The sequence below is a fragment of the Typopeltis vanoorti genome, chromosome 16 (genome assembly GCF_054136105.1).
Source record: "Typopeltis vanoorti isolate ZY-2024b chromosome 16, IOZ_Tvanoo_1.0, whole genome shotgun sequence".
Classification (NCBI taxonomy): Eukaryota; Metazoa; Arthropoda; class Arachnida; order Uropygi; family Thelyphonidae; genus Typopeltis; species Typopeltis vanoorti.
Genome location: NC_143564.1, coordinates 29,901,808 through 29,922,389, shown reverse-complemented (window position 1 = coordinate 29,922,389; position 20,582 = coordinate 29,901,808). Strand labels below are relative to the sequence as shown.

The following is a 20,582-nucleotide window of genomic DNA, read 5'->3' as shown; positions in this document are numbered from 1 at the left end:
CTCAAGTCATTCATGCCTACCATCACAATCATCTCATTCACCCTTTCACCCTGCTTAATTGCCATAGCCACACTTTCTATTATTCCTCCAGGCAAACACTCCTCTGGCATCCTATCTTGCACACCACGGATCATCGAGTCTCTTTACATCACACCACTTACCACTCTGTTCCTTGATTGCTCACCTGCATCACTCACTCTCTCTCCTCTAACACTTTCTCTCTGTGTTTCCCCTACTTACCTGCCATCCTGGCATCACTCTATCCCTGGTTTCAGCACTCCCTAGCATTCTTGCCATTCCCTCTCTCCTACTGTTTCTATTCTCTCCTCTTCTATCATTCCCATAACTCTCTCTCACTGTTACTCTGATTCGCCTTGCATTCATCTGTTCCATTCACCTAATCTCATCTTTCACACTTCTCAACTTATTCCCGAGACATTCCACCTCCTCTTTCTGCTCATTTATCTCTCTCTCTCTGCAAGTTAGCCACTCATCCTCCCAATTAAGACTATCTCCGTAGACTTCACAATTATTCAAACTTTCCCCACTCCCCACTCTAATTTTTTCATTCAGATTTTGCTCATTATTCTCACCCTCTATCACACTTCTCGTCTCTCTAGGTTGAGATTCTCCCACCCCTGATTCTCCCATTGCCTACATTTTGCACATATAGGTACTTCCCCTTCTCTTACCCATGACATTCAACTGCCAGGATGCATACTACAAGCACTGTGTAAAACTCGACATAGCTTGGAAATGTCAAAGCGCTTTACATCGATTTTTACAGAGGTCAAGTCTCATGAGATTGTTACAAAAATAACCTTGTATGTCTCTATATATTTTATGCTGAATATTAATGTAAATAACCCTATGGGAATTGACTGTACTTACTGCTTTAACAAAAATTTCTAGAATGTAAAAAACAAAGGCAATGCTTTGCCACCGAAACTGTGTGCCCTTATACATGCAGAGCTATGTATAAGGGCACAAGAAAGTTGTTTTCAAGCTCTGCATATAAACACCTTCAAAGTCAGTGTCAAAGAGATCGGCAGAGCTCAGACAAGTTTCTGCTGCCCAATAAGATAGGATTAAAGGAGTGCACGGAGGAGAAGAAAGAACGGGTCGGTCTTAATAGAAGATCAAGGAGTCGTGCCAAATTCTTCGGGGGTTACAATCCTTGGTGCAAGGTCCCGGAGAACATGAAATATAAAGGGACTGAGCCAAACATCGAGGTCAGCAGTTAGAACCAGGGAGTTGGCAGTAATGTGGGCAGTTATCAGAGTCGGCAGTTAGAGGCAGAAGTTCCAGAAGTAGGATCCAGAGGACAGGACGTTATGGTGAGCCATGCCAGAGGAGAAGTCGATCAGAATGACGAGAGAACAGCCGATCAAATTTTTACAGAGTATAAATACCCAAGGCAGTGTCGGTCAGATGTCTTTTTGCTGTGGGAGGTCAGCTGAAGTCAAAAGCCACAGAGTGATCTTCAAGCCCATATGCTGAAACCTCTTACCTGAGCTTTTCAAGTACCGGAAAAATTGCAGTCCAAAGCCCGCCAATATCCCAACAAAATGCCCCCTGAAGCAAGACTCTCCAGATGGAAGCCTAAGGCCCGAGATGAAAGGAAAAGCATAGGGACTTTAGTGCAGGATCTTTGGATAAGTGTGCAACACAGAGCTTCTGTAAGTTTGTTCCATCTTTTGTTGTACATTCCTTTTGTAATCTAGGAGATACGTTATAGATGGACTGATAAGAAATAGTAATAAGAAGTGTCTATAAGAGAGTCCTCTGATTTGTTATTAATTGGAATATAATTTGTGAGATAACTTGGCATAGCTAGCTAACCTCTTTGTGAGTAAATTAGTTTCAATAATTTGATTTTAATAAGCAGAGAAGTAATTGAGTAATTATATTGTATAGTTATTTAGTATTGAAAAGGGAAAGTTTGTTTCTTTATGCTAAAAGTCTCATGGATAGGTAGAGAGAGTAACCTCCCTATCGTTTAATTAATGTACTTGGTTTTTAATGTAAAATAAATGTGTTTTATTTATATGTCAATAGACTGCCACCTGATCTTTTAATTTACAATCCACTGTTCCTAAATAAACTCGGACTTGTGAGCGGGAAACAACTAAGGCATTAAAAGTGTAGTTTAAGTACTTAAGAACCACGGCTGTTTATGTAAACTTTATTGAAGGAATTTATGCTAGTAAGAGAGAGAGAGAGATCTACTGGACGTATTACTGAGTCTTATGCCAATATAGAAATACTGGTGGCACAGTCTTAACAAATAAATTTTCCAGTGTTCATAGGCATATGACTAGTAAATGCGAAAGGTGGATAAACATAGTACGCAATAGAATAAGTAAGAAAGGTTACGAAAGCAAAAGCGCATTGCTAATTAGAATAAAGACGTTACAATTGCATACTACAAAATCCTGTAGTATGTTGTGCAAAATATAGTCCTTCAATGGGGTAGGACTTTGTGACATGCCATTTGTAATTGGAGCTGTCATTCAAATTTGAATGAATGATGACTGCCACCATCATCCAAATAGTGCCGAGGAACTACTACAACTAAACGCTAAATACTAAATACTCTGCTATACTATGTTATACACTCTACTATAAGCTAATTTATTTACTCAATACTATAAGTATAAACTATACTAAATAACAAAAACTTATCTTCTTCTCTTCCACTGCAGATGCGTCTGACTCTGACCTCTCCTTCTCGGTAAGAATAAACCATAGTAATGACAACCATCTCTGGAAGCTGTAAGGTTTACTCCTATCTGGTGACTGCCTGTCCTTTCCCATCCCACTCCTCCATTCTTCAGAAGAGAAGCAGCTACTATCAGATAAATAAATAAAATCAGAAATAACCATACTTAAAAATATCTCCATACTTCTAGTTCACCGCCTTCCTTCCAGATCTCCCATATGGCTCTTGGAAATACCAGATGATGATCCCCAGGTCTAGTTGGGAAACAAATGAACTACAAAGAAGTATCTGATCACTGATCCAACTGTCAAACCTCCAGGATTCAATTTACCTCGACACCTCTGGAACCAGCTAAATAGATCTATTATTCTTATTATTATCGTATTCAGAGTGTCTCCATGGAGTGTCAGAAGACTCATTGCAGGAGACCCTATAATGACTGACTGACTAGCCACTATTCACACAATAACTATCATACTTCTTTGTAAACTAATTCACAGATGAAACACTCATAACCACCTCTGGCAATGCATTCTACACATTCACCACCCCCCAACAAAAAATCTAGTCCTAACACCCTTATTAACCACACTCTTACACAATTTCCAGGGATGACCCCTTGTTCTCTCCCCTCCTGCACTATACCAAAAAAGGTAACCAGTGACAATCCTTATAAAATTCCTTCAATGACTTATATACTTTTATCATATCTTCTTTCTTGTGCCTATCAGCAAATTTTTGGAGCTAACAGACCTTCAATTTGTTCTCATAGGAAGCATTCCACAGACCTGCCACAATCTTTGTAATTTGCCTCTGAATCCTCTTCATCACCAAGGAATTCAAGTGACCAGCTCTATGCACAGTAGTCTAAATATGGACTTATTAATGCCTTATAAAGTAAAATAATAACTTCCCTATTGTTATTGGGAAGTTATTATGTGAGTATGCTCTTCACCATCCATTTGATGTGCTATTTTGGCCACTTTTCAATATGCCCTCTAAATAAATTTCAGTTCCTTGTCCACAATCACCCCAATTCCCTTGCCTTCAACTTCTTGCAGTTCATTTCCATCGATATAGTAAACAGTATGTTTACCTTTGCCAATACCGTCAACATATTCAAGTCGCCATTCAAGATATCTACATCATCTTCATTGACTATGACTCTTCCTGCTTTTGTAGCATCAGCAAACGTGGATATTTCTCATTAGATTATTTCCAATATCGTAATGTACAAATTAAACAACAGAGGACCAAATATGATCAAAATTATAAAATATATTAGTCATTTAAAAATATATGTTCCTTTGTCCCAGGAGAACCTGTACAGCATAATTTACTCTATATGCCTCTATCAGTAACATTTGGTTGTTTGATATGGTTGAATAAAGAAAGCATGCTGCCTATGAGACTAGTTGCACTTAACTGTGAAGTCTTGATTCCCACTTAAACTTAAAGCTGTATGCAAACCACATATATCTCACAAATGCTTCGGTGTTTATGTGAGTCAAATAAAAATGCCAAAACAGTAGATACATTATAAAATGTAAAATGGTCTACATAATCTTTTGTTGCAAACTTGGCATCTTGTACAAGAAATTATATCTTAGATACATAGGATGATGATTATGTAATCTGGACTAATTTGAGTTGTAAGTACAGAAGAAATGGTAGGTTCTGATGGACTATGACATCAGAACCTACAAGACCAGAAAATAAAGGATTATTTAATCGGGAAACCAGGTTTTTTGAGTGGTAGGTGAGAATTGACTGGAGTATCAAAAACTGGAAGGGACAATTCACTGGTAAGTATAGATTCACCTGAAATTGGTATCAGCAAACAAGTCAAGACCACTTGAAAGTTGATGTAGATGACCATACTCACTGTGCACCTCTGACTCCTTATCTTTATCATATAGGATACTGTCACTTGAGTTGTCAAATGATGTTTTCAAATATTCACCGAGCTTTATTCTACTAAGTGAGATGGAAACTGGCATTTTCAGATACTTAACTCCTGACAACTGCTCAGGAGCACACCAAGGGTATTTGCCACCTGGGTGCAAACTTTTATCGGCCGCCCCCTAAAAAAATAACTAAAAGAAATTGCATGTAGCATTTACTACAATAAATAAAATATCAATGTTGTTTCCCGGGTGTGGTGCACCCTCGGGTTGGCATGGCCCTGCTTCTACGTATCATCACTTATATCACTGATAGCATCAGCCTGGCCAAAGATTATTGGGATCACACAGATGTGGTTGACAGAAGAGGATATAATAACAGGAATAGAAGTTGCTGGGTACAGCATTTTTCGGCAGGATAGGAAGGGAAAGTGTGGTGGTGGAGTACTTATGATAAATGACGACCTATGTCCTCTAAGAGTGGAGACTTTCGAAGGCTGTGACGCTAATGATTTTAAAAGCATATGGTGTGAGGTGGAGGTGGGCAAAACAGGATATTTAGTGGGGTGTTGTTACAGACCAAGGAGCACAGAGGGTGGGGACCAGGAGATGTTTAGATAGTTGAGCGTGGCAAGTGCAAGAAGAATGATTGTTATGGGAGATTTTAACTACAGCATTATAGATTGGGGAAAGGAAGATGCATGTAGCAATAAAGGAATGGAATTTCTAGAATTCTTGAGGGACAAATGTCTAAGGCAACATGTAACAGAGGGAACAAGAGGTTCAAGAGTTTTGGATTTGGTTATAGCATCAGAAGAGCTAATAATAACAGATGATATCTCTCCCACCAGTTGGAGAGAGTGACCATATGATTTTGACTTGGAAAATGAATAGACATGCAGGAATATCAAAGAGATGAGAACGTTTGTGGAATTATAAAGCAGGTGATTATAATAGTCTTAGACGTCAATTTTGGGAAGTTTCGTGGAGGGAGGAATTGGAAGGCCAGGATATCATTAGTGCTTGGGAAATTGTGAAGGAGTATTTGTTAGCAGCAATGGTAAGCTGTATTCCACAAGTGAAGAAGAGGACACAATTTGGAGTAAAGTGGATGACAAACAATATTAAACAGGAGCAACATGCGAAAAAGAGGCTATGGAAGAGATATAAGGAGACAGGTGAAGAGAAGATGCATGAAGAATATAAGACACAGGCCAGAAGAGTGACTAGTATGGTAAGGAAGGCAAAACTGGAATATGAGAAAAGATTGACCCTTAGATCCAAGGAAAATCCTAGGGAATTTTTTAGCTATGTGGCCAGCAGGAGGAGAAATGACTGTGGAAGAATGACATTGTGGGATAAAAATGGGAATAGAGTGACTGATGCAGAGGACATGGTGGAATTGTTCAATGAATACTTTATTGGAGTATTTCATCCTGAAGGAGTCAATTTGAATACTAGAGGGATAGAGCAGGTTTGAGGTTTAGAGGTGCAGGAGGAGAGTGTGTTCCACATACTGAGTACTCTGGATGTTAGTAAAGCTGTGGGACTGGATGGTATCTCACCACGAGTTTTGAGAGAATCTGCTGGGGAACTGACAGTGCCCTTGACCTGGCTTTTCAATGAAAGTCTGGCTGCAGGAAAGGTGCCCATAGAATGGAAGGAGGGTAAGATAGTGCCATTGCATAAGGGCGGTAGCAGACTGGAAGTGCCTAATTATAGGCCAGTCTGTGTGTCATCAGTAGTTGTTATATCTTGGAGAAAGTAGTGAGGGACCGTATACAGCATTGGGCAGATGAAGGTAATGTTATCAGTGAGAGTCTACATGGATTTGTGAAGGGGCGCTCTTGTTTTAGCAATATGCTAGCCTTTTATGATAAAGTTACAAGAGCATTAGATGAGGGAAAGGCATATACTGCCATTTTCCTAGACTTAGCAAAGGCATTTGACAGGGTGCTGCATGATAAGCTGATATTCAAGTTGCAGCACATGGGTCTGGATGTCAGATTGGTCAACTGGATTCAGGATTGGCTCTCCGATAGGTATCAGAGAGTTGTGTATGGTGGAGCAATATCAAAGAGGCAGAAGGTTACAAGTGGGGTTCCACAAGGCTCAGTACTGGGACCTATATTGTTTAACCTTTATATCAATGACATTGTCCGTGGATTGCAAGGGGATATTCGGTTGTTTGCAGATGATGCAAAGCTGGGAAGGGTTATTAATAATAGTGTAGATGTGATAGCCCTGCAAGAGGATTTGAATAAGCTAGATAGATGGGCAAATGAATGGGGATGTCAGTTTAATGCAGCAAAATGTGAGGGCTTGAGGTTTGGGACACATCGATGGCATGCTGCATACTCTATGGGAGGAGTTAAACTGGAGGAAGTAGGAGAGACAAGAGATCTGGGTTTGATGATTCATAGAAACCTGAAATTTAGGGGACATATTCCAAAGGTAGTGAAGGTAACACAGAGGATTGCTACAATAATGAGAAGGACACTGACCTGCAGAGATAAAAGGGTTATCATTCCGTTGTATAAGTCTCTGATCAGACCACACTTAGACTATTGTTCTGAAATCTGGTCCCCGGGATTTGAAGGGGATAAATTTACTGTGGAAAGGGTACAAAGGTGGATAACAAAGATGGTGTTGGGACTGTACAATGTTAGTTATGAGGATTGGCTGAAAGAGTGTGGACTGCAGAGTTTGGTGGATAGAAGAAGGAGGGGGTGATATGGTTAAGACTTTTAAACTGTTGAGAGGTGGTTATAGGGTTGACACTGGGGAGTTCTTTTGCTTGGTTGAACAGCGGGAAGGAGTCATGACAAGGGGCCATCCCTGGAAGTTACGAAAGGAAACTCTGAGAAAGAGGGTGAGGAGCGGTTTCTTTGCATGGAGGGTGGTTGAACCATGGAATGCATTGCCTGATGGAGTGTGAGCGCAAGAATGGTCAATGCGTATAAGGAGTGGTATGATAGACTTTGTGTTTTGCAGGAGGGACCTCCCTCGATGAGTCTTGATAGACTTGTGTTTCTTAGAAAGGGCCTCCCACGATGAGTCTTTTGACTCCATGGAGGCCTGAATAATAATAATAATATCAGATAATTTATTTGTGTTGGCATCCCCCTTTCCTCCACTGTCCCTTAGGACTGGTTGAGCCTTCCTAATGAGGAATTAAGTATGTATTTTATGACTGTAGATCCATGTGTGTTCACAGGCCAGTTTGCCTGTTCTGAGGGATGAGAAATCCGAGTTTCTGGGTAAAAAAAAATCCTCTAGCTCCGTATAAGACTGGCTAACTCACCTTTAGTTGAAAGAGACAAGATAGAAAGATTCCTGACATCATGGACAGGAATCAAACCCAGGTCTTTCAACCAAAGGCTTTGTCTATGCTGACTGAGCTACAGAGGCTCTTATATCAGATAATGAATTCGATGGTTCAGTTCCTGATGGCATTTGGTTTTTTATAACATTGTGATCCATCACAGGTCTTTTTACTGATTTTCCTCGTCGATTTATCTGTAGTTATCTGTAGCTTTCTTCTGCCAGATACGACATGACTATTCATGTTCAGTTTCCCTACTTGCAGATGATCATTACTTGAAGCTCCCTGCTGTGTGCCTTCCACAATATCATAGTACTTACTAGTCTATAAGTTCATAAATTTCATATTGCTACATATTACAACTAGATGTTTACTTGAGATCTCTAAAAATAAGCTATAGAGAAGAGGACTGCTTGCAGATAAAATTACTTTATGAGCCTTCAGAATCATTCCCTCACATATTAATTTTCCATCAACCAGACTTTCACTAGCAAGTAAACAATCAAAAGCAGTTAATGTATTAGTTTTATGACTGCATTCTTTCAGGCAAATTTTTTGAAATCTTGTCATCATATTTAGTACTGAACTAACATTAAAATAATTTAAATAATAATAACTTAGTTGTTTTTAGTTTTTGTTGTTGTTGTTCAAACTCCTTGAACAACAACAACAAATGATGAATGGCATCCTTTGTATGGACATGTTGCAGTCCATAGGAGCTAATATCAAGGAAAAGTTTTATTCACGCAGTGGAATTGTTGGTTGATTCCATAAAAGCTACAAGGTCAACAATGTGGCAAGAACAATCTCCAGCGGCTCTGAACTTAAATGAATCTCTTCTGGCTTACATCTAGACTGGCAAAGATGGAAGACATTGAATAGACTTCATTCCAGAATGGGCAGATCAAAGCAGAATATGGCCAGATGGGGCTACACAGACAATGACAGCTGCTCATGTGGTGAAATACAAACCATGGAACATCTGCAATGCTGCCTAATAGACATTAATAATATATGTACCTGAGAAGACTTAATGCAGTGTAATGAAACAGCTTTAAAGTATATTAGTCACTGGATGAGTGAAATTTGATATTTTATATTTTTGTGTAACATTTTATGCAAGCGGCATTTTTGTCTTTTAATGTATGCTTTTAATCCCTATTCTTTTAATGTCTATTTCTTTAAATGTATGCTTTTTATCATTTATATGTATGTGCTTACATTTTCTGTACTTGGCACATGAAATAAATAAATTAAAATAACATAATTCTATTAGGTAGTTCCTTAAACCAGATTCAGCTGCATATTTAGGACTGGACAAGACTGCTATTTCTGCTTATGACATCTCTGTGGAATTTCACAGTCACCCTTTTGCACATGCAGAGCTTCACAGATCATGTATCATGTCACTAATGACTGCCACACACTCCTGGACGCATAAGTACTGGCCAGATCATGCATCATATCATTGATGACTGTCCCATGCACTCCTTTTCTGGAGGCTTCATGAACTTGCACTCACTCACTTAACATTAAATAGTGCTGTTGACTAGTAAACTGAACTGTCGATTGTGTATAGCTTGTTTATTAACGTCTTTTATTTTTACCAATAAACAAATAAATAGGCAAGCATTTCATGTTAATGTGAATTTGGTCTGGTTTTTGATTATTTCTATGATGCTTCCTGGGATTTATTCCACATGATTGTATCATTATGAATAGCTTACTGGAAATGTAAATATTACAAAATTTATACTTTGTAAAAGAAAATTATAATAATAGTTTCATGTTTAAACTCCTTGATATGAAGCAGTTCTGGTGAGGTCAAAGCAAAACTGCAGTAATCACACTTTTATTTAAGTGCACAGCTGTAGCTCTCAAGTCATTTTTTTTCTTATCCTTCATTCCTTCTTTTTCTTCATAACAGCTGTAGCACTTGTCGTTTTTTTCCTTTTTCCCAGTAAAGTATCACCTCACGTTTTATTGTCTTATGTGACTGTCATAAGAGAAATTAGCCACAGTAGTCACATAATTTTATGTTAAATGGAATTTTCACAACTTACTGCAGACTTGAATTTTCAATGCTGAACTTCTTCTTCTTCTTATTGTGCTATCTTCTATCGAAGGTCAGTGACCATCTTGGCGAACAAACTGCGCTCTTGTGCTAATCTAAGCAGTTGTGCACTGCTCTTTCCTGTCCATGTCTTGATGTTGTCAAACCATGATATTCTTTTTCTTCCTCTAGTTCCTTTGCCACCAATTCTTCCTATCAAAATAGTTTGTAGAAGTTGGTATTTGCTGTTTCTCATGATGTGGCCAAGATATGATGTTTTTCGTTTCTTGATTATTTGTACAAGATGTTTAGCTTTGCCAATGGATTTTAAGACATCTTCATTGGTAATTTTTTCTGTCCATGATGTCTTTAGCATTCTTCTGTATAGCCACATCTCAAAGGCTTCGATTTTCTTGATGATTGTCGCCTTCAATGTCCATGTTTCAACTCCATAGAGCAGATTAGACCACGCGTAGCATTTCAGCATTCGGCATCTGACTTCCATGTTTAGGTCTTTATTGCAGAATAGTGCTCTCATTTTCATGAAGGACTGCCGTGCAACTTCAATCCTTGTCTTTATATCTATTTCTGGATCCCACCGTTCATTAAGCCAGCAACCAAGATATTTATATCTTGACACTTGATCAATATTTTTCCCATTGAGTGTCAGTTTCATTGATGAGGCTGGATGTTTGCTGATGATCATGTATTTTGTCTTGTTGATGTTTATATTTATTCCCATTCTTTGGCTTTCTATGTATACTCTGTCAATGAGTTTTTGGAGATCCATAATATTATCTGCAATTAGCACGGTGTCATCTGCATATCGAAGGTTGTTAACAATCTTTCCATTTATTGTGATTCCCTCTGAATTCTTCCAATGCTTTTTTAAAGATTACCTCTGCATATATGTTGAACAGGAGTGGTGAGAGCACACATCCTTGTCTCACTCCTCTTTTGATGTTAATATCACTGGTGGTAATGTTGTCTAATTGAACGGTAGCTGACTGATTCCAATACAGATTTGTTATTAGTCTTATGTCTTGTTCGTCTAGCCTTATTTGTTGAAGGACTTCTATTAAGTTAGTGTGTCTGACTTTGTCGAATGCTTTTTCAAAATCTATGAAACACATAAAGACAGATTTCTGTTTTCCTATGCATTTTTGTATCAATATTTGGGTACAGAAAAGGGCCTCTCTAGTACCAAAACCATTCCGAAAGCCGAATTGTGTTTCACTTAGAGTTTCTTCACTTTTTCTATAAATACGATTCTGAATTACTTTCAAAAATATTTTTAATGTTTGGCTCATTAGACTAATAAGTCGGAAGTCACCACAGGAATTCGCTTTGGGTTTCTTTGGGACAGTGATAAATGTAGATTTGAGCCAATCTGATGGAAATTCATCACTTTCATATATTTTATTAAATAGTTTTTCAAGAAGTTTGATGTTGTCTGGTTCTATTAATTTTAAAAATTCTGTTTGCACACCATCTGGTCCACTGGCTTTTCCTGTTTTACTTGTTCGTATAGCATTCTCTATTTCACTTTTCATGATTGCTGGTCCTTGAATGTTATCTTTTATATTTATAGGCTTCTGTCTAGTATCATTGAAAAGTTCTGTTACATATTTTACCCAAATCTGTGCTTTATTCTCTTCTTCTAGAACTATTTTTCCATTTTCGTCTCTTAGAGACACTATTTGCTTTTTCCTCAGTTTTCCAGAAATTTCGTTGATTTTCTTATACAGATTGAATTATCATGTTTCTTCTGAAGCAGTTCAATTTCAGTACATAAATTTTTCATCCAATTTTCCTTGGCTTCTTTTATTTTTTTCTTGATGATGTTATGTGTTTCTGTATACCTGGCAAGGTCTTTGTTTTTGTACATTCTTCTTGTATCAATAAGAGAAAGAATCTCATCTGTAATCCATTCCTGTTGTTTTATATTATTCACATAACCTACTTCTTCAATACTTGTTGTTACGATGGCATTCTTTAAGCTATTCCAAAGAGATTCCACACTTTTATTTTCTTCTATGTTAATCTGTTGTAATCGCAGGTTAAGCTGTGTCTTGGCACTTTTATTTATGTTCAGGTCTTTCAGTTTTTCTACATCAATTTTCTTTTTCTTCTTTTGTGATTATTTAGCTGATTTTAATCTAAGACGTACTTCTGCAACTATGGGATTGTGGTCTGATGAGATATCTGCTCCAGGATAAGTCTTTGCACTCTTTATACTACTGTGGAATCTTTTATTTATCAGTATATAATCAATTTGATTTCTGACAATGTTATGTTGGTTATCTTGAGGCGATTTCCAAGTGTACACTCTTCTGGGTGGAAATTTAAACCAGGTATTTGCTATTGTTAGATCTTCTTCCTGACAGAACTGGACTAGACGGTCTCCTCTGTCGTTTCTAGTGCCTAAGCCATGTTTGCCAACAATTTCTCCATCACCCCCTCTTCCCACTTTTGCATTGAAGTCACCCATCACTATGTTTATATCATGTTTCTTTGTTAGGTTTTTAATCTCTTTTAGGTGTTCATAAAACTCTTCAACATCTTCTTCACTTTTGTCAGCTGTGGGTGCATAAGCTTGGATGATATTTATGTTAATGGGGTTCCCTTAAGTTGTAACAGCATTATCCTTTCAGAAAATGGAATCCAATTTATTACTGATTTATTGATTTCTTCATCTACTATTACAGTTACACCATGTCGATGTTTGTTCTCATCATTCCCAGAGTAATACATTGTCATATTATCTTGTTGACACTTTCCAGATCCTGGCCATCTTGTCTCGCAAATTCCCAAAATCCGGATGCCCAGCCTCTTCATTTCTCTTGTGGCATTTCTTAATTTGCCAGCTTCATACAGAGTTCTGACATTCCAAGTTGCAATTTTAAAAGTAGACACCATTTTGAGCCCGGAGATTCTTTGCACCCCTGTCCCATTTAAGGGACGCCGGGAACTTGGGGCCAATTGTAAGGGTTTACTCGCCATGGTGGTTGTTCTGGAGATAAGGTAGAGCAGCAGTTTCTCCGTTTGCTTTCTGCTCTGCAGTATTACAGACGTACACAATATAATCATATTGCCATCTGCAAATCTCTGATCACAAGCTTTTCCGTCATCATTTGGCTTCAACCTTGTGTCAGTACTGACAATGCTGCTTCCCAATGTCAAGGGCAGTGACTCCAGCAGGTGCTTATTTAATGGCGGCACTACTCGCCATGTCACCGAGTTGTCATTGGGCTTTGTGAGGTTTTAAGTGAAACAGAGTTGCCACTTCTGCTCCCCCCACGCCCTGATAGCTCAGTCGCTGTTGGTCCACGGCTGCTTATTCGCCAGATTGCTCTGCTTATATCGCAGCTAGCCTCCATATCTGAAGGCTGTTCCCCGATCCGCCACCTGAACTAGTAATCTGTAATTTCAACAATTCTGTAAATATGGATTTTCAAATGCCTTTGCAAAATCCAAAGAAATGGCAATATATGCTTTTCCCTCATCAACTGCTCTTGTCACTTTATTATAAAAGCCAGGTAGAGGTGGGAAAGACAAGATATTTAGTGGGATGTTGCTACAAGCTAGGGAGCACAGAGGATGGGGAGCAGGACATGTTTAGCCAGTTGAGCTTGGCAACTACAAGAAGAATTATTGTCATGGGAGATTTTAACTACAGCAGTATAAATTGGGAAGAGAAAAATGCATGTAGTAATAAGGGAATGGAATTTCTAGAATTCTTGAGAGACAAATTCCCTTCCATAATTTGGGGAACTTTTATCTGGTCTCTTTCAACGAAAGATGAGTTAGATGGTCTCATACAGAGATAGGGTTTTTTTTCCCTCAATGAGTCTTTGGACTCCTTGGAGATGTCATGCAATAATAATAATAAAATGTCTTAGGCAATATGTATAGGCAACAAGAGTTTTGGATTTGATCATAGCATCAGAAGAACTGATTATAACTGAGATGACATCTCTCCCCCCAGTTGGAGAGAGTGACCATGTGGTTTTGACTTTGAAGATAAATAGACATGCAGGAGCATCAAAGAAAAGGGAATGTATGTGGAATTATAAGGTAGGTGATTATAATAGTCTTAGATATTAACTTGGGACAGTTCTATGGAGGGCAAAATTGGAAGGCTGGTATATCATTAGTTCTTGGGAATTTGTGAAGGAATATTTGTTAGCAGCAATAGTAAACTGTATTCCATGGGTGAAGAAGAGGACACAATTTGGTGTAAAGTGGATGACAAACAATACCAAACAGGAGCTGCGGGTGATAAAGAGGTTATGGACAAGATTTAAGGAGAGTCGTGGAGAGCAGATGCACGAAGAATATAAGACTCGGGCCAGGAGTCATAGGTCAGGCAGATGTACACAGGACGATGTCTTTTGGCACACTGACTTATGAAGGTCGGTGTGACGGTGCGTGCAGCCTTGTGCTGTCATCTGTTGGCGTCAGTGGCGGCCCGTGAAGTTTTAAATGGGGATGCTGCCTATACAAAATAATTTTAAAAAATTATTTTTTTCCTAATCAGTAACCAATTTATTAATAAATAAATCTGTAGATTTATTTATTAATAAATTGGTTACTGATTAGGAAAAAAATAATTTTTTTAAATTATTTTGTATAGGCAGCATCCCCATTTAAAACTTCACGGGCCGCCACTGGTTGGCGTGTTACAAAACTAATCTCGAAACTTTTTGATACCACCCCGTAAAGATTCCTGCCATCATGACGAGACTCAAACTTAGGCCTTTTCCAATTGAACGTACTGTCATTCTTCCAGTTGCGCTACGGAGGTGCTTTTTTTTTTTTATTCCAAAGACTCATCCGAGGGCACTTATTCTACAACTCTGTCTCCACTACTCAATCCACCAACTACAACAAACTGCAACTACCATTATCATCATCTACACCAACGCCATCTACCGCCCATCATCACTACTAGTATTTTCACAGACAATCACAAACACCCATGCCCACAGCGGGATTCGAACCTACAGTCTTTTGGCTGGGAGCGGATATGCTGACCACTCGGCCAACCAGGCCTGCACACAGATTTAGTTGCCTCGTATTCCTGATGATGACTGATGAGTGCATGTTAGAAAGAGTCCAAAGAAGTTCACTAAGTGGTAACTACTCTATGGAATGTGGAGTGTGATAACAGTATGAAATCTGCAAAGCTTTGTGAATAGGTAGAGTAGAGGAGGATATGATAGAGACATATAAGTTGGTCAGGGATTGTGACTTGGTTAATGTGGAAGAAATTTTTCAAGAAGAACAAGAGGCTATCCCTCAAAACTGTATAAGAAGGGGTGAAAAAAGGAGTGAACAGATTCTTTGCATGGAAAAAGTGGAATGCATTGTTTGAGAGTGAGGTGAATGCAAAAACATTGAATGAGTTTAAAGCACAGTTTAATGAGCTGTGTGTGTGTGTGTGTGTGTGTGTGTGTGTGTGTGTGTGTGTGTGTGTGTGTGTGTGTGTGTGTGTGAGAGAGAGAGAGAGAGAACAATGTGTTTATCCCGTAATGAATTTTTGGGCAAATATGACGATCTGGCATTAATAATGATGATGATGACAATAATGTTCTTGTATATACTGATAACAGGCGATAAGAATATTATCACTAAAGCTAAACTATTTTAACTTATGTATGTAGATATACATATATATTTTAGCTTATGTATGTAGATATACATATATCCATACATCCTTGGAGGCGGTGATTACTAAACAGAAGTTGATGTAAACGTGTGGACAGACATGTGTTCGTTGAACATGTTGTTTATTATTGTAACGGTATAATAGAACACAGAAAAAACTAGCACTTTTCTAGGACTCTAGTAATATATGATATCTTTTTTTTTTTTTTTTTTCAACAAATCTCAACAAATATGGCTGTATTAACTTGCCGAAGATCTGGGAGCCAGTCATATTAAGAAATATGACTGGCTCCCATAATATATGATATCTTTTTTTTTCAGATAGAGGGCGCCAAAATCAGGACTCTAGTCTTTGTGTTGCTGCTACAATTTTGTTTAAGTACACCATGTTGTTTTAGTCTCGTGTATTGTGACAAACAGTGTTTTTGTGCTCTGAAGATGCTGGTTATAATACCAGCGAAATATCAGCATCAAGTTAATAAATTAATTATTTACTTAGTTTCTGTGTTCTATTATACCGTTAAAATAATAAACAACAAGAAGTTGATGTATTTTGGACATATTATGCAAGCTGATGAATCGTTGGAAAAGGCAGTTATGTTGAGGAAGATTGAGGGAATGAGAAGAAGAAGAAGACCACAAAAAAAAGTTGGATGGACAACATAAAAGAACTTACCAACTTGAGCTTACTATTGCTGAAAGAAAGGACAGGAGGCTGAGTGTGATGGAGAGCCTTTGTTCACCAAGATCACCAAGAGTACATACATACTTCTCAAATTCTTTAACATGATCTTTAACATAGACTCTTAGAAAAAAGCACAGTTTATCCCAATTTATAAAAAACGAAATAAAGATGATTGCAATAACTATAGGGGAATTAGTGTATTAAATGCAGTGTACAAAATATATACAGAGATATGAAAAGAGAAACTGAAAAGTATTGTAGAGGACGATACTGGATTTGTCCTCTACAATTGGGTATTGTCCTCTATTGTAGAGGACAATATTCAATTTGTACTCTAAAATATTAATTGAAAAGCGAAGAGGATTACAAAAAGAAATATACATGGCCTTCATTGTTATGAAAAAGCCTTTGATAAATTTAATAGACAAAAGTTATTTAATATATTAACCAATCTCAATATACAAAACTGCTCTTACAATCTATTCAAGAAATATACACAGGAAATAAAATAGCAATCAAATTAGAACAAATATCAGAATGTAAAGACATATCAAGAGGAGTACAACCCTATCAATCTACTTTTTAATATATATATATATATACCTAATCCATTTGGTAACCCACAAATAAAAATAGATATACTATTATTTGCAGATGATCAAATTGTATGAGCTACATCAGAAGATGATCTGAGATCAATAAAGTCATTAAATGAAATTTCAGAACAACATAATATTAAAAGTAGACAAAAATAATGGCTTTCAAAGGAGAAAACCCAATAAGAAGTAAAACAGTGATTGATAATAAAATATTAGAACAAGTAAATACTTTCAGATACCACGAATGTGACTTATCATATGAAGATGAAAATGATATAGACATTGAATTATCAAATTTTGTTAAAGCAAACAGCATGAGAAATAATATATTTAAGCCATCCTTGATAAAAAAACACACCAGATTAATACTATATAACGTTCTGTCTAGACCAACTTTATTATATAAATGTAAAACATAGACCATAAAAAAAAGAATAAAAATGAATGCAAACATCAGAAATCTAACAGATAAGCTTAGGTGTTGATGGTTATTCGTGACTTATTTTTCACGGTATTAACAACACCACAAACACTTTTATCAACAAAGATGTTTTATTAACGCTTTTATATTTCGCTGATTTTCAACTCAGCATCATGATGCTGAGTTGAAAATGCTGCGTTAATAAAACATCTTTGTTGATAAAAGTGTTTGTGGTGTTGTTAATACCATGAAAAATAAGTCATGAGCAAACATCAGAAATTAAATTTCTTAGAAAAAAACTGGATATACCAAGTGGGACCATAAAACAAATGAAAAAATATTACAATCCCTGAATATAAAACAATATATGAGTATATAAAACCACTATATAAGTAAATCTAATAAAAATGATTAGAACATCTAAATCAAAGGGACAATAACAGACTACCAAAAATACTACATGGATATAAAATAAATGGAAAAAGAAGAATTGGAAGACCAAGAAAGTGACAGTATGAGACTGGAACAGGCCACTTGGCCTAAAATCCATGATAGGAAGAAGAAGAAGATGTAGATATATACTCATTAGGCTAAAAATTATAACCAGGGCTCAATGAATATGCACACCCACTTGCACATGGAAAGTAGATTTTTCCAGCTAGTGAGTAGCTGTAGACTGAATAATATAAAATAATAATAATATTATTATTATTATTATTATTACCCAAGACCTCATGGAGTCAAAGATTCATCTGGGAGGTCGTTTTATCACACACACAGCTCATCATACTGTGTCTTAAACACACTCAAACTCCATGCAGACACCACACTCTCAGGCAAGGTATTCCAATCATTTACAACTCTGCATAAAAAAAAACTTGCTTCTCACTCCCCTACTCACACCATCTTTATACAGTTTCCAGGGATGACCTCTGGTTCTCCCCTGATCTCCCACTATTTTCTGGAGAACTTCTCCAGCATTGATCCTATAACAATCCCTTACTAACTTGTAGGTCACTATCATAAATATATTTTTTATTTAATAATTAATTTTCTAAATAAATCCCCTTTTTAGCTTTAATAAAACATCATATGTAAGCATCATATAAAAGGCCATGTGAGAAAAAAGATAACTTTTGATTTTACTTAATAGCAATTTATTATAAATTTAGTATAAATTTTAATCTGAATTGATTGTGATTGAATGCAGGGCATTTGCACTTGGAAGTTTTTGAGTTTGAAGTATTTTTCCAGAATATGCTTTGTGTGTTGTACACATTCCTTCCATCAATTATGGGTACTGCTGTACATCCACTTACTGATTCATTGTAACCCAGACTACCCAATTTAAAGAATTTGTTCCACCATGTCATGAAGTATTATTATTATTATTACTGTTAAAATTATTAAAAATTCAACCTCCATGGAGTCAAAAGACCCATCCACATTTCAGCAAGAAATGTTTAGGAAGATCTGTTTGGAGAGTGCAAAGTAAGTGATCAGTATAAGAGATTTTAACTATAGCAAAATAAACAGAGCAGAGTAACAGGACATACTAATAAAAGAATGGAATTTCTGAGGGAAAAATGTTTCAGTCTAGGTGCAGTAGAGAGAACAGAAGGATAAAGAGTGTTTGGATTTTGTGCTTGCATCAGAGGATCTGATTGTAACAGAAGTCAATCTTTTTCTCATTGGTGAGAAGGTCATGCAGTATTGACTTGGAGGCAGAATAGACATGCAGAAGTACCAAAGGGAAAAGAATCTATTATTTTAAATATTATTATCTTCTTGATCTTCATGGAGTCACAAGACTCATTGTGGGAAGTCAACACCACTCACTACAAAGTCTATTATTATTATTTTTATTAAAATCTGACCTACATGAAGTTGGAGATTCATTCATTCCTATTACACACAAAGCTCATCCATCTGTGCCTTCAACTGATGCAATGTGCATACATTCACAACACACTCAGGTAATACATTCCACTCATCAACCATTCTCCATGCAAACAACCTGTTTATCACTCTGCTCATATCCTCCTTATACAGTTTGGGATGGCCTCTTGTTCTTTTCCCCCCTCTCCCATTCTATGAAAAATTTCTTCCATGTTAACCTGGTAATAAACCCTGAATAACTTATATGTCTCGATCATATCCTCCCCCCCACCTCCTCGTATTCACGAGGTTTTGCAAGTTACATCCTTTAAATCTGCCTTCACACTCCAAAGACCAGTCACCACCTTTGGGAATCTTATCTGGACTCTTTCTCACACATCATTGTGACCATGAAAACTCAGTGACCAGATCTGTGCACAATAATCCTAATGAGGCCTGATCAAGGTCTAATGTAATGGAATCATAGCCTCTTTATTTCTGTACTTCAAGGTCCTCTGCATCATTGCCATTATCTGATGTGATGACTTCACAACTTGTATAGTGTGGTCTCTGAATTTCAGGTGCTTGCCCACCACCACTTCTGGATCTCTCATCTCCTCGACCTCCTAAAAATTTTCCCCACCAAGTGTATACTTTGCATCCCATCATTGCTTACCAAATTTAAAAACCTTACACTTTGCAACATTGAACTAATAGTTCCACCTACCTACCCATGCAAACTATTCAAATCCTCCTGCAATGCTAAAAAATCTGATTGAATCTGCACTGCTCTCCCCAATTTTGCATCATCTGCAAACAGCTGGATATCACTAGTTAAACCTATCCCAATATGATTAATATACAAACAGTGCAACAATGGTCCCAAAACTGAACCCTGCAGCACAACACTAGTGACTATCCTCTTTTGGGATACTGCACATCACACATACACTGTCTTATACTTATCTGACAGCCAGTCTGTTATCCAATCTGATCCATTTCAGTTTATTTAATAGCTTGTCATGCAACAGTCTATCAAAAGCTTTTACACAATATAAGTATACCACTGTATATGCATTTCCCTTCTCTAATACATTTCTCACTGTGTTATAAGTATGTTAAAATTTCTCACTGTGTTAAAAGTATGGTGTGAGATAGAGGTGAATAGAATCAAATACTTGGTGGGATGTTGTTATAGACCTGGTAATGTGGATGGTGGTGATAGTGAAATGTATAGTCAAATAAGCCAAGCAAATAAGAAAAGGGTGATCATTATGGGTGATTTTAATTATGGCAATATAGACTGGAATGAAGAGATAGCAACT

At 37.2% G+C, this 20,582-nt stretch overlaps 1 long non-coding RNA gene across 1 annotated transcript in view; it reads left to right on the top strand.

Moving 5' to 3' along the window:
• Positions 1-9,223, top strand: part of LOC150097916 (uncharacterized) — a 96,590-nt gene extending 87,367 nt beyond the window's left edge. The window contains exon 3 of the long non-coding RNA XR_016549581.1: positions 2,706-9,223. This is a non-coding gene — a long non-coding RNA (uncharacterized LOC150097916). The remainder of the gene's footprint in view (positions 1-2,705) is intronic.
• Positions 9,224-20,582: the final 11,359 nt, after the last annotated feature.